This window comes from Sciurus carolinensis, chromosome 11, assembly GCF_902686445.1.
Source record: "Sciurus carolinensis chromosome 11, mSciCar1.2, whole genome shotgun sequence".
NCBI classification, from domain to species: domain Eukaryota; kingdom Metazoa; phylum Chordata; class Mammalia; order Rodentia; family Sciuridae; genus Sciurus; species Sciurus carolinensis.
Genome location: NC_062223.1, coordinates 29,779,318 through 29,784,583, shown reverse-complemented (window position 1 = coordinate 29,784,583; position 5,266 = coordinate 29,779,318). Strand labels below are relative to the sequence as shown.

The 5,266-nt window shown below is 38.6% G+C and overlaps 1 pseudogene; it reads right to left on the bottom strand.

Annotated features, from left to right (window-relative positions):
- Positions 1 to 3,544: 3,544 nt before the first annotated feature.
- LOC124960658 (olfactory receptor 4C45-like) lies at positions 3,545 to 4,471 on the bottom strand (annotated as a pseudogene).
- Between the last annotated feature and the right edge of the window lie 795 nt (positions 4,472 to 5,266).

The following is a 5,266-nucleotide window of genomic DNA, read 5'->3' as shown; positions in this document are numbered from 1 at the left end:
TCCCACATCAGCTCTCAGCTCTCTAGCTGAGAAGCATGGAGCACCCCTCATGCACCAGCTGGCTGCAATGCCTCTGGGTCACTCAGTTTCAGACTGCCCCTGTGCCTCTGAGTTCCCTGTGCCAAAAGTTCTCAGAAGAGTCTGACTCTCTTTCTGTCTGGGTGGCCTCTCTCCTCTGCAATGAATTAGAGCAGTGGCATTATAGGCTAGATTCTTGAGGCATCCTTTCCCATTCTGTGTTCAAAATGCTTGAATTTCTGTGTCTCTATGATTCTGATATTGAATTTTGGTGCACTCCTCTATCACTCACCCCTCTAGGAAGCAGTATTCCTGCTGCTTGAATCCTGAGCCAAGTAACAGCGGGAAATGGCACACCTCCTCTACTCTACCATCTTTTTCTCCAATCTTACTTTTATTTTTATATACTATTTTTAAAAACACAACATATTCATACATGGATGTATAACAACAATGGAAAAATAAACATGAAAATAGGTACACTACACTTTAGAATGATAGTTTATTAGTGGTAAGAAAATGGTGATTTTATCCCCTTCAAGACAAAGAAATTCTGATGATGTCCAGCTCCTCATCCCATTAATTCCTTATGTCCCTACATATTTACCAACTCTGCACTCACTTTGATTTCTACCTTCCTATTCCAAGCCAGTCTTTCCATTGCTCCCAACAGCCTGTCCAAACACAATGCCTGCAGGGCCACTTTGCTCCTAAATTATTGCTTCTTTGTTATAACTTTGACTTCATCTACAGACTTGGCTAATCCCCTGCTAGCCAGAGAGGGGAAACAATGTTCTTGGAATGAATTATTATTTTTTGCTCAACTTGCAAAGCATACTAGTAGATATACTTCTCAGAGGCTTAGTTTCCTTGTCCCTATATGGGTACTTTATTCCCCAGTTTATACTACAATAAAGAATAGTATATACAAAATGAATAGTGGCTGACAAGTGATTGGAGCCTGATCAATGTTAGCTCCTTTCCCTGACATGGCAAAAAGGGAAACAGAATAAAGACTAGAACTAATGTCAACCTCCAGATCTTAAGAACTAAGGAAAATGTACTGGTGAAAACAAGAGGAAAACTACATTTGAGATTTTTTTTCCACAACTCTTTGTTATATGCCCAATGGCAAGGAACTTAAAAATAGTTTTTTTTCACCTCTCTAAACTCATGTCTATCCAGTGGAGTTTCTATCTTTTTGGACAACATTAGGATGAATTCATACCTATGTCGAATATATTTAGTGATTTTGCTTTTGCTTTTATAATCAGGGGAAAGTACCACTCTTCAAGCTACAAGCTGCTTTATACACAACTGGTGCAGGCAGAGAAAGTAATTAATTTCAAAGGCATTTCTTGTTACATGAGAATCAAAACATTCATGGCAAATCACTAGCTGACTGAGAGGGGAATTCTGCCTACACCAAATTTTGCTAAATAAAATATAAGTTCATTTAGATTAATTAGCTTTTAAGTGTTCTTAGCACAAAAAGGATAGTGATGTGAGGTAATGCGTATGTTAATTAGCTCAATTTAGCCATTGCACAATGTATACATATTTTGAAAACATCATGCTATACACAATAAATATATATGATTTAATTTTTAATTCAATAAAATAAAATGCTTTGAAGAGAAATTTGTTTACTACCATCAAATCATGAATGAGTTCTTAGGTCAGGACTGACCCAAACATCTCACAACCTGCTCCCACCAGCACCCTACTTTGTAACTATGGAGATATTCATGGGTGTTTTAATCCCACAATGGGAAGTTGGGGATGGACTCCTCCTTCCTTTCCAGAGACCTGGACTCGGCCCCATTAAGCACTATGGCTATCGTGACAGCCCACTGCTGTGCTGTCCCTACTCATACCTGGCTCACATTCAGACAGGTGTTGAGGTGAGCGAGGCCGGGACAGGGGTCTAGTCCTCCTTGAACCACAGCTAGTGAAGGACACTAGCGCTGTCCTTTGACTCCTGTCAGGAACTGTGGCCCCCAGCATCCCTTGTCCCCTCGTGACATCCCTGAAGCTCATTCAAAGTTTGAGAAGTTTTCAGTGTTTCTCAACTGAGACACAGTTTCAGTTTAAAAAATATGATTCTCACTATTTAAGGAAAGACATAACATTATGGTTATTCTCTTTCACTGGTACAGAATGAGGGAGAGAGGCGAAGCAGCTGGCTTACAGACACAATGGTGATTAAGGCTGGAGGCAGGATGAGAGGAAGCCCACTTCCTCTAAAGCTCCTACTTCATCAATTAAAAGCGTCTGACAATTTCCTAAGCTCTTAGGATTTCATTACACTCTTGTGCTTCTGATTTGAGAACATTATCATTCAGTGCCATGACACAACTTGTCCTTACAACACTTGATATTTCCTGTAACAGCTGTTTTCTTTCTTTCTTATCCTTTGTTCATGTCTAAAGTCCAACTTCAGAGTTCAGATACTTTCAGTTTTAACTCTCCAAGATTTATCAATTTTATTTCCTTGCTCCAGCCAATTCTACTCTCACATCATTTTGTAGACAATTGTATACTAGAATGAATAGTATAGATGCAATTGTCAAAATAAGTTGGTTTTTCTATTTTTTTGGAAGGGAGACATGCTCTTTTTAGAATTGTGTTCAGTTTCTACTAGTGTAGTAGAACCTTTCAGATTCAGGAAGATCAAAAAACATATTTTGATGAATGTACTTTTGAAGACATTTCCTACTGTTCTACAGACTTTTCATTACTGTTTCTATTCCTCTTTTAAAATAAAAATTAATCGTGACTTTAGTGAAGAGCATGAAAGTCATCAATAATATTGCTCTTGGTGCATGTCACACCATAATGAGGCTCTGAACCATTGGTAGTTTGCCTGTGCATGTCCTTCCATAGTAAAGGTATTAAAAACTTAAGTTATATTTATGTATATTCAAATTAAATTATGTTCATATAGAATTATAATGTATACAAAATGAAAGTATTCAGTCATAAAAAAATGAACTCCTGCAATGGTAGCAACATAGATGAAACTGAAAACACAGACAAATACTGTACATGCTCACTCTCAAGGAAATTAAAACATCTGATCTTGTAGAAGTTGAGAGTAGAATAGTGGTTACTAAAGGCAAGGAAGATGTGGAGAAGGTAATAGAGGAAGGTTGGATAAGGAGTACCAAACTATGTAGGAAGAACAAGTTCTAATGTTCTATAGCCCAGGAGGGTGAATGTAGTTCACAATTTATTACATATTTTATAAATAATTAGAAGAAAACAGTTTAAATATTCCCAAGAATTACAAAAAATAACAATGTTTACAGAGGTGTACATTCTAAGTACCCTGATTTGATTATTGTATATGCTCTACATGTATTGAATCATCACACTGTACCCCATGAATACCCACTATTATAAGCCAATTAAAATTGTGATGCATATAGGATAATGGACCATTCCAATTTTAATCAGTCAAGGAGAAGAGAGCTTTTATAGACCATCACTCAATATTCTTGCCTGAACACACTGACCACAGGGTTTATTTGTGATGTGCTTTCAGCAATTGACCCAAGAACTTCTTCATAACCTTTTTCACTTCCTCATTTCTGAAGGTGTAGATCAAAGGATTTAACATAGGCATCACTAGGGTACAAAACACTGTCACAGCTTTGTCACTGGGGAGGGAGACAACAGGTCTGAGGTACAGGTATGAGCAAAGTACGAAGAACAGGACAATGACCGTGAAGTGAGAGGTACAGGTAGACAGGGCTTTGTGGTGCCCTTCAGAGCTGTGAGTCCTCAGGGAGCACAGGATGACCACATAGGAAACCACCAGCATGGAGAAGATGATCAAACACAGTGACCCACTGTTGGCAGCAATCAGGGGCCCCAAAGTGTGGGTATCCAGGCAGGCCATCTCCAGGAGAGGAATTAAATCACACATAAAGTGGTCGATGACATTGGGGCCACAGAATGGTAACTTGGCCATAAACAAAATCTGTATGCCCCCATGAATGAACCCTAAGACCCCAGCCGCCTCCACCAGGAAAACACACACCTGCCGCCTCATGATGGTCATGTAGCACAAGGGCTTACAGATGGCCACGTAGCGGTCATACGCCATGGCCAGTAGCAAGATGATCTCAGTTGCAGCAAAGAAATGTTCAGCAAAGAGCTGAGTCATGCAGCCACTGAAGGATATGGCGTTCCTTTCAGAGATCAAGTCAAAGATCATTTTGGGTGCTATGGAGGAAGAGTAGAAACCATCTATAATGGACAAACAGGACAGAAAGAAGTACATGGGAGAGCCCAGGGCTGGGCTGATAAAGATGGTGACAGAGATGAGCGTATTACCTGCCAGTGTGATCACATAGGTCACCAAAAACACAGTAAATAAGAGTTTCTGCAGGTCTGGATTTTAGGTGAGACCCAGAAGGTTGAATTATGTTATATTGCTCATCTTTCCTGTCAGTTTAGTTTGTATTTTGGGCACATGGTTCATCTGAAAAAAAAAAAAAAAAACAATATTTCTGAGCGATGATATTTCAAATTCCATGTTAAAGTACTCCATTGTCTCCTGGTCTCTGAAATGGATGGAGTCAGGCCTTATTTACCTCAGCTCTTTTGCAGGTAGTTGTAAAGAACACTATTTTAATAAAATAGTGATAATATCTTACAGGTGCCATAAGAAATCAGGTTGTTATTTTGAATGTTGACTTATGTTTGACTTCTGAACATCCTTTCTTTCTCTAAAAAATCTCAAAGATGGCTTTCCTTCATTCCTGGGAGGAGACAAAATATCATCAATGACAATTATTTTGAAGTTGTAATTCTTTATCTTCATGGACATCTATGGACATATGAACACTATATTTTATTAAAGTAAACTATATCGTATAAAACAGTGCCACCTTTCTCTGAATCTGAACCAGCTCTGTTTTCTGACCTGTGGTTCCTCTCCATCATATGATTGCACATGTACATAGGATAAATCTACAGGTAGATTTTTTTCCCTGAATGCCAAGGAATTATCTAGTACAGTTCATTGAAAACCATTCATTCCAAAGCCCCAGATATTGTGGATGTCTCTATGCCACCCTTCCATGCTGCTTCTTTCCACATCTTTGGATGTGGATGTAAATGGTACAATGTTTCCCTGAAAATTCACAGTATTTCACAAATAAATTTTCCTTGCATTGGAATTTCAAGATACAGTGTTATACTCTGGATTAAATGTATTTCCCCAGTCACATTTTACAAA